This window comes from Amblyraja radiata, chromosome 3, assembly GCF_010909765.2.
Source record: "Amblyraja radiata isolate CabotCenter1 chromosome 3, sAmbRad1.1.pri, whole genome shotgun sequence".
Classification (NCBI taxonomy): domain Eukaryota; kingdom Metazoa; phylum Chordata; class Chondrichthyes; order Rajiformes; family Rajidae; genus Amblyraja; species Amblyraja radiata.
Window position 1 is genome coordinate 64825533 of NC_045958.1, and position 10203 is coordinate 64835735.

The 10203-nt window shown below is 44.7% G+C and overlaps 1 long non-coding RNA gene across 1 annotated transcript; it reads right to left on the minus strand.

Annotated features, from left to right (window-relative positions):
- Positions 1-1436: 1436 nt before the first annotated feature.
- On the minus strand, positions 1437-8850 carry LOC116971101. Its single transcript, XR_004411402.1, has 3 exons — positions 8765-8850; positions 7291-7294; positions 1437-1594 (listed from the first exon to the last, which is right to left on the minus strand). It is a non-coding gene; the product is annotated as an uncharacterized LOC116971101 (long non-coding RNA).
- Between the last annotated feature and the right edge of the window lie 1353 nt (positions 8851-10203).

Below are 10203 nucleotides of genomic sequence, written 5' to 3' on the forward strand. Positions count from 1 at the left end.
AAACATAGAAACATAGAAACATAGAAATTAGGTGCAGGAGTAGGCCATTCGGCCCTTCGAGCCTGCACCGCCATTCACAATGATCATGGCTGATCATCCAACTCAGTATCCCGTACCTGCCTTCTCTCCATACCCTCTGATCCCCATAGCCACAAGGGCCACATCTAACTCCTTCTTAAATATAGCCAATGAACTGGCCTCGACTACCCTCTGTGGCAGAGAGTTCCAGAGATTCACCACTCTCTGTGTGAAAAAAGTTCTTCTCAACTCGGTTTTAAAGGATTTCCCCCTTATCCTTAAGCTGTGACCCCTTGTCCTGGACTTCCCCAACATCGGGAGCAATCTTCCTGCATCTAGCCTGTCCAACCCCTTAAGAATTTTATAAGTTTCTATAAGATCCCCTCTCAATCTCCTAAATTCTAGAGAGTATAAACCAAGTCTATCCAGTCTTTCTTCATAAGACAGTCCTGACATCCCAGGAATCAGTCTGGTGAACCTTCTCTGCACTCCCTCTATGGCAATAATGTCCTTCCTCAGATTTGGAGACCAAAACTGTACGCAATACTCCAGGTGTGGTCTCACCAAGACCCTGTACAACTGCAGTAGAACCTCCCTGCTCCTGTACTCAAATCCTTTTGCTATGAAAGCTAACATACCATTCGCTTTCTTCACTGCCTGCTGCACCTGCATGCCCACTTTCAATGACTGGTGTACCATGACACCCAGGTCTCGCTGCATCTCCCCTTTTCCTAGTCGGCCACCAATTAGATAATAGTCTGCTTTCCTGTTTTTGCCACCAAAATGGATAACCTCACATTTATCCACATTATACTGCATCTGCCAAACATTTGCCCACTCACCCAGCCTATCCAAGTCACCTTGCAGTCTCCTAGCATCCTCCTCACAGCTAACACTGCCCCCCAGCTTAGTGTCATCCGCAAACTTGGAGATATTGCCTTCAATTCCCTCATCCAGATCATTAATATATATTGTAAATAGCTGGGGTCCCAGCACTGAGCCTTGCGGTACCCCACTAGTCACTGCCTGCCATTGTGAAAAGGACCAGTTTACTCCTACTCTTTGCTTCCTGTTTGCCAGCCAGTTCTCTATCCACATCAATACTGAACCCCCAATGCCGTGTGCTTTAAATTTGTATACTAATCTCTTATGTGGGACCTTGTCGAAAGCCTTCTGGAAGTCCAGATACACCACATCCACTGGTTCTCCCCTATCCACGCTACTAGTTACATCCTCGAAAAATTCTATAAGATTCGTCAGACATGATTTACCTTTTGTAAATCCATGCTGACTTTGTCCAATGATTTCATCACTTTCCAAATGTGCTGCTATCCCATCTTTAATAACTGACTCTAGCAGAGAATTGCTAAACTAAAAGAGCGCCACACATCGCAGACACCGTACTGGGAGATAAAGGCTTGGATGAAACAAGCTGATTTACTTACTGTACTGGGGTTAGTAGAGGATCGGTCTAAAAGAGGATCTAACCAACAATTGAAATCACCACCGAGTATAAGAGAGTATGTGTTCAGGTCTGGAAGTAATGAAAATAACCGCTCGAAAAAACCTACATCGTCTACATTAGGGGCATTCCAGAAGATTAGTCAAGCATGATTTCCCCTTCATAACGCCATGCTGACTTGGAGCGATCCTGTTACTGCTATCCAAATGTGCCGCTATTTCACCTTTTATGATTGACTCCAGCAGCTTCCCCACCACCAATGTCAGGCTAACTGGTCTATAATTCCCTGTTTTCTCTCTCCCGCCTTTCTTAAAAAGTGGGAAAACATTAGCTACCCTCCAATCCACAGGAACTAATTCTGAATCTATAGAACATTGGAAATTGATCACCAATGTATCCACGATTTCTTGAGCCACATCCTTAAGTGCCCTGGGATGCAGACCATCAGGCCCTGGGTATTTATCAACCTTCAGTCCCATCAGTCTACCCAATGCCATTTCCTGCCTATTGTGGATTTCCTTCAGTTCCTCCTTCACCCCAGATCCTCTGGCTAGTACATCAACAACTTTCCTTTATGTAATTCTGTTAATTCAGTGAAACTTCTGAGGATGCTTAAGAGTGCATAAAGAAAAAAACCACAAGCTGTATGAAAAGATGTTATGAAAGAAACAGATTTTAAGAACCATCATAAAGGAGAAAAGGATGTTGAAATGATTGAAAGGTATAATGTGGAACAAAACTGTTACAAGAAGCCAAATAGGAATTATGTGGTTAAACTAAATGGATGCTTGCAATATAACTTTAATATGAAATTGAAGTAATGTATAGTTCTCAGAGGATAATGGGGCCAACAGGACGCCACAGAGATAGAATGGTCCGAGGTCACGAAGAAATGTAAAAAAAGTTCAGTTCAGTTTAGTTTATTGTCACGTGTACAGGGGTAATAGGCAAGGCAAGGCAAGGCAACTTTATTTATATAGCACATTTCATACACGAGGCAGACTCAAAGTGCTTCACATAAAAACATGTCATACAATAAATGAAATAATAAAATGAAATAAAATAGAAGAATAATAGTGAAAAGCTTTTATTGCATGCTAACCAGTCAGCAGAAAAACAATATGTTCATAAGTTCATAAGTTCATTTATTGTCACATACACCAATTGGTGTAGTGAAATTCACAGGCCAGGTCAGTTATATAATTTTAAAAAGCAACAGACTCAGACAACACATTTTAACATAAGAAGAATAGAATAGAATAGTTTCTTTATTGTCATTGTAACATGAACCATGTACAACGAAATTGTAAAATGTCAGCCAGTCAGTGCACCATTCAAACATTTCTAAAAGCTAACGATACATACAAAGTAAAATATTTAAAAAGATAAACAACTAAAATAAATATCATAAAAATAGCACGCATAAACACCCAGCCCTACATCCTTCTGTCGATTTCGTGTATGTATGTATCGCCCCTGCGTTCCTTGGCGGCTACATTTAGTGCCTTTATAGCAGTGGGGTAAAAACTGTTTTTAAGTCTGTTTGTCCTTGTCCTTGTAGATCTGTACCGTCTGCCTGACGGTAACAGTTCAAACAGGGAGTGTCCGGGGTGGGAAATGTCCTTTATAATACTCTGGGATTTTTTGATGCAGCGGGAACTGTGTAAGTCCTCCAAGGTAAGGAGAGGGCATCCGACAATCCTCTGGGCGTTGTCAATGGCTTTCTGGAGCGCTTTCCTCTGAGCCGCTGTGCAGCTGGTGTACCATACGCATACACAGTATGTTAGGAGGCTCTCAATGGAGCACCGATAAAAGGACAGCAGCAGTCTCTGAGTGATGTTATTCTTCCTGAGCACCCTCAGGAAGTGCAGTCTCTGCTGGACCTTTTTCAGCAGCGCAGAGGTGTTCACGCTCCACGTCAGGTCCTCCTCAATATGGATTCCCAGGAAGCGGAAATCCGCCACCCTCTCCACACAGTCCCCTCTGATAATTAATGGTACCATGTCCGTTTTATTCTTCCTGAAGTCTATTATTATCTCCTTGGTCTTTAAGGTGTTAAGGAGCAGGTTATTTTCTCCACACCACACTGTCAGCTGCTCCACCTCATCCCGGTAGGCGTACTCGTCCCCCCCGGAGATGAGTCCCACCACCGTAGTGTCATCCGCAAATTTGACAATGGTGTTGCTGTGGTGGGCGGGGATGCAGTCATGTGTGTAGATGGTGTAGAGCAGGGGGCTCAGCACGCAGCCCTGTGGAGAGCCGGTACTGAGGCTGAGGGCCTTGGATGTGTGATGGCCCACTCTGATTCTCTGGCTGCGACCCGACAGGAAGCTATTTATCCACATGCATGTGGAGTGTGGAAGTCCCAAGTCCCCCAGTTTGTCCACCAGTTTGTGGGGAAGGATGGTATTAAAAGCAGAGCTGTAGTCCACAAAGAGCATCCGCACGTAGCTCCCCCGCTGCTCCAGGTGGGACAGTGCAGCATGGAGAGCTGTGGCTACAGCGTCCTCTGTAGATCTATTCGCTCTGTATGCAAACTGGTGGGGGTCAAAGCTTCGAGGCAGGAGTGATGTGATATGACCCCGGACCAGTTTTTCAAAACACTTCATCACCACTGGTGTGAGTGCGACTGGCCGGTAGTCGTTGAGGCTGGAAATGTGGGGTTTTTTGGGCAAGGGGACTATGGTTGCGGACTTCAGACAGGGTGGAACAGTGGACTGGGCCAGAGACTGGTTGAAAATCCTCGTACAGACTCCAGCCAGCTGGTCAGCGCAGTCCTTCAGCACGCGTCCAGAGACGCCGTCGGGTCCAGCAGCCTTCCTTGGATTGATGGCCCGCAGCGTGCGCCTCACCTCATGCTCCTCTATCTTGAGGGTTAGGCTGCTGTGGACCATGTGGTGTGATGTGGCTGTCTCGGGTGGCTCCACTTCAAAGCGAGCAAAGGAGAGGTTCAGCTCCTCTGCCAACGAGGCGTCACCTTCAGCAGCTCCAAGGTTGGTCTTGTAGTTGGTGAGGTACTGGATCCCCTGCCACACCTGCCTGCTGTTGTTGCTGTCCAGGTGGTCCTCTATCTTCCTCCTGTAGTCTGATTTGGCCTCTCTGATGCCTCTCTTCAGGTTAGCTCGGGCCGTGCTGTATAAAGCCCTATCGCCAGACCTAAAAGCGGTGTTCCTCTCTTTTAACAGCTGCTGGACCTTCCGGGTCATCCAGGGCTTCTGGTTGGGGTAGACCCGGATGCGTTTGTCCACTGTGACCGTGTCCATGCAGTTTTTAATGTAACACAGTACACTGTCTGTGAACACCTCCAGGTCCCGGTGTTCAAACACATCCCAGTTGGTCCTGTCGAAGCAGTCCTGCAGCTGTTGAGATGCACCATCAGGCCAGGTTGTGATGGTCTTTGTAATGGTAGGAGCGGTTTTCCTGAGGGGGGCATATGCAGGAATTAAAAACAGGGACATATGGTCCGACTGACCCAGGTGTGGTAGTGGTCTAGCCCTGTAGCCCAGCTTGATGTTGGAGTAGACCTTGTCCAGTGTGTTAGCTCCTCTTGTAGCACATTTAACATGCTGGTAGAATTTGGGGAGCATTTTCTTCAAGTCCGCGTGATTAAAGTCCCCTGCTATGATGTGAACACCGTCAGGATATGTGCTCTGTTGACTGCTAGTGCTACCATACAAATATCCGATAGCCGATAACCAAATATCCGATAAACATCCATCACAGTGACTCCTACACATTCCTCACTGTGATGGAAGGCGAAAAAATAGTTCCAAGTCCTTCCCTTGTTGTTCTTCCTTGGTCGGGGGCCTCGAGCCCCCCGTTGACGGGACGGTCTTAACTCCTGTAGCCGGCGGTATTCGGGCCCTCCGCGTCGAGGCATTCAGTTCCCGCATCGGGGGGATGTCAGCTCCCCCATGCCGGGCGATCAAACCTCGCGTCGGGGCTGGACGAACCTTCTGCGGCATTGGAGCTCCCAACTAGCCTCTCCCGAGACTGTGAGCCCTTGATGGTAAGTCCGCAGACCGCAGTGGGAGCAATCCCAGGCAAGGGATTCGCTCCGATGTTAAGTCCGCGCCCTAAGATAGCCAAGTCAAAAAGCATGGGGCTCAGAGGACACCCCTGGCGGGTTCCACGATGCAAGTCGATCGACTTGGACAACTGGGGATTAGTCCGAACTGAGGCTGAGAGTATAGTAACCTGATCCATGAAATAAAGTTCGTTCCAAAACCAAATTTGTCCAGAACAGCCCATAGATAGACCCACTCAATGCGATCAAATGCTTTTTCTGCATCAATAGATACGACACACTCAGGGACATCCTAAGAAGCAGAGTAGACAATATCTAATAATCGACGTATGTTAAAGAAGGAATGTCTTCTCTTAACAAAGCCGGTTTGGTCCTCAGATATAACAGTAGGGAGGACATTCTCTAGTCTACGAGCTAGAACCTTAGCTAAAATTTTAGCATCCGTGTTTAGAAGGGAGACGGGTCTGTAGGAGGCGCATTCGGTTGGATCTTTACCTTTTTTGGCGATAAGAGTAATGCAGGCAAAGGATGGAGGAAGAGAACCTTGTCTGTAGGATTCAGATAGAACGGAACACAACTGTGGGGAAAGAAGTAGAGAGAACTTTTTTTTAAACTCTTTAAACAGGGCCCGGACATTTGCCTGATTGCATTGAGGAAATGGCTGAAGCTATTTCTGCCTGTGATATGGGTTCATCCAATCTTTCCCTAAAATCTAATGAGAGTTTGGGAATATTTAGACTGCTCAGAAAGTCATGCATTACCTTATGATCCGATTGAGATTCTGAAGTATAAAGCTGGGAATAAAAGTCTCTGAAAGCGTCATTAATTTGCAAGTGATCCGAAGTGAACTGGCCATTAAGCATGCGAATTTTAGAAATATTCTGTCTCGCTTTAGCACCTTTAAGTTGATTTGCAAGTAATTTGTCAGTTTTATCTCCATATGTATAAAACATGGCTTTATTTTTTTTAAGTATGTGTTCAATTGAATGATTAGTGAGTAGGTCAAATTTGGTTTTGAGTTCCAATCGTCTTTTATAAAGAGTTGGATTTTGAGTTTGCGCATATTGCTTGTCAATTTCTCCAATTTGATGAGCAAGATCTAAACGCTCTTTATTGGAATTCTGCTTCATTTGAGCAGTGTAAGATATCATCTGCCCCCTCAGGTAAGCCTTAAGGGCATCCCATATGATCAGGCAAGAGATTTCAGGGGATATATTACTGGGGAAAAAAAGGCTATCTCTCTTTCCATAAACTCTACAAACTTATCATCTGGTGGCCGGTTCGAATCCTGCTTGGAGTGTGTACTGTCGTTGTGTCCTTGGGCAAGACACTTCACCTACCTTTGCCTGGGACTAGAGACGGAAATTAGCTACAGATTGGCTTCAATCTCTGCAAAATGTTCATTAATATGCACTGTCCCTATAAACAAAACAAAAACATTATTATCAGAGAGCAAAGTTGAGTTGAATCGCCACTGCCTACTCTTTTGAGGGAGATCTGGAAGGGACAAGGCCAGAGCAATAGGGGCATGGTCAGAAATGACAATACTCTCATAGTCACAGGAATGAACCAGGGATACAGGTTGGTTGTCAAGAAAGAAATAGTCAATTCTAGAATACGTATGATGGACATGTGAGAAAAATGAGTATTCCTTATCTTGCGGATGTAAACATAGAAACATAGAAACATAGAAATTAGGTGCAGGAGTAGGCCATTCGGCCCTTCGAGCCTGCACCGCCATTCACAATGATCATGGCTGATCATCCAACTCAGTATCCCGTACCTGCCTTCTCTCCATACCCTCTGATCCCCATAGCCACAAGGGCCACATCTAACTCCTTCTTAAATATAGCCAATGAACTGGCCTCGACTACCCTCTGTGGCAGAGAGTTCCAGAGATTCACCACTCTCTGTGTGAAAAAAGTTCTTCTCAACTCGGTTTTAAAGGATTTCCCCCTTATCCTTAAGCCTTGTCCTGGACTTCCCCAACATCGGGAGCAATCTTCCTGCATCTAGCCTGTCCAACCCCTTAAGAATTTTATAAGTTTCTATAAGATCCCCTCTCAATCTCCTAAATTCTAGAGAGTATAAACCAAGTCTATCCAGTCTTTCTTCATAAGACAGTCCTGACATCCCAGGAATCAGTCTGGTGAACCTTCTCTGCACTCCCTCTATGGCAATAATGTCCTTCCTCAGATTTGGAGACCAAAACTGTACGCAATACTCCAGGTGTGGTCTCACCAAGACCCTGTACAACTGCAGTAGAACCTCCCTGCTCCTATACTCAAATCCTTTTGCTATGAAAGCTAACATACCATTCGCTTTCTTCACTGCCTGCTGCACCTGCATGCCCACTTTCAATGACTGGTGTACCATGACACCCAGGTCTCGCTGCATCTCCCCTTTTCCTAGTCGGCCACCAATTAGATAATAGTCTGCTTTCCTGTTTTTGCCACCAAAATGGATAACCTCACATTTATCCACATTATACTGCATCTGCCAAACATTTGCCCACTCACCCAGCCTATCCAAGTCACCTTGCAGTCTCCTAGCATCCTCCTCACAGCTAACACTGCCCCCCAGCTTAGTGTCATCCGCAAACTTGGAGATATTGCCTTCAATTCCCTCATCCAGATCATTAATATATATTGTAAATAGCTGGGGTCCCAGCACTGAGCCTTGCGGTACCCCACTAGTCACTGCCTGCCATTGTGAAAAGGACCCGTTTACTCCTACTCTTTGCTTCCTGTTTGCCAGCCAGTTCTCTATCCACATCAATACTGAACCCCCAATGCCGTGTGCTTTAAATTTGTATACTAATCTCTTATGTGGGACCTTGTCGAAAGCCTTCTGGAAGTCCAGATACACCACATCCACTGGTTCTCCCCTATCCACGCTACTAGTTACATCCTCGAAAAATTCTATAAGATTCGTCAGACATAATTTACCTTTTGTAAATCCATGCTGACTTTGTCCAATGATTTCACCACTTTCCAAATGTGCTGCTATCCCATCTTTAATAACTGACTCTAGCAGAGAATTGCTAAACTAAAAGAGCGCCACACATCGCAGACACCGTACTGGGAGATAAAGGCTTGGATGAAACAAGCTGATTTACTTACTGTACTGGGGTTAGTAGAGGATCGGTCTAAAAGAGGATCTAACCAACAATTGAAATCACCACCGAGTATAAGAGAGTATGTGTTCAGGTCTGGAAGTAATGAAAATAACCGCTCGAAAAAACCTACATCGTCTACATTAGGGGCATACACATTGACAAATACTACCAGTGTATTGTATAATTTTCCAGTCACAATTACATACTGACCAAACTTGTCAGAGATCACATTATGTGACTCAAAGGAAATGTTCTGGCTGATAAGGATTGAAACTCCTCTGACTTTAGCCTGAAAGGAAGAGGGGAACCCCTGCCCCACCCAACCTGATAAGAGACGGCCATTATCTGAGCAACAGATATGAGTTTCTTGCACAAAAGCTATTTCTGTTTTGAGTTGTTTAAGATGCGAAAAAACCTTTCTTCTTTTAACAGGATGATTTAGACCTTTGACATTCCAGCTCACTAGCTTTATGTGTCTAATCATGCATAATAAAGAAAAACGTTAAGTTGTAATGTAAATACAATGAACCAAATGCCGGGCTGAAAACGAAGCAATGGGTCAGTGCAGGTTGAAAATGACTAGTATGTAATGATGCGTTTATATAAATTGCTAAAATGTTACTGGCAGTGACATAACCCCACTCTCTACCCAAGAAAGCTGCTATAGAAAGAAGCAGCAAGCTCTTACAAATCGAATCTTCCTGCCTAATGCTAAACTATTTCTCCAGTATAGTGTACTAGAAAATACATTTAAGCTCCTCTATAATAAAATTTTGGCTTATCCAAATAACCCCCCAAAAAAATATGGCTATGAAAACTGAATATCAACTTTAGAATAACTGAACAGTGCAAATACTGAACTGTGTCAACAGTAAACTAAATGGTTATATGTTACCGAAAACTCACATGGGTTAACATGTCCTTAAAAATATGATTGCAGCTTGAAAGTTACTTACTGGCCCATAAGAACTTTTAAAACATGCCATATGTGGTAACAGCACACAAAAATCCAACTGGAAATTGTTTCTAATTTACAGTGCACATATAGTGATATTTGGCTGTAGCCATTTTGTGTAAGTATCTTAGTAAATAAGCAGCACACCCGGATGAATAAGCACGTTCACCCATGTAAACAAACCACAGATGTTAGCTGACATGCTGCACGTCATGCCAGTAGGTAGAGCTATACTGGTACCGATGCAGATGGAGAATGACTGGCCGCGGTCTCTGGCCGGGGGCCAGTTTAGCATTTAGGGAGCGATGGGTTCTTCTGGAGGGGATGTCAACGTCTCGCTCCCGAAAACCTCTCGCAGCAAACTTGAGAAAAACTCAGTGGGTCGTCCGCTTTCAGTGGATTCCGGTAGACCGAAGATGCATATGTTTTGTCGCCAACTTCGGCCATTTTAGTCTTTAGCTTAGTATTGTCACCACTTAGAGTGGAACAAATGTTCTCAAGGTCGACGACTCGCTGGATAAGATCCTCTGCAGAAAGTTCCAGGGAGGAGACACGTTGATCATGATCCACCACTGTAAGCTTTATTTGGTCTAGCTTTGAGTCGAGCCGACCAAACAAAGTTC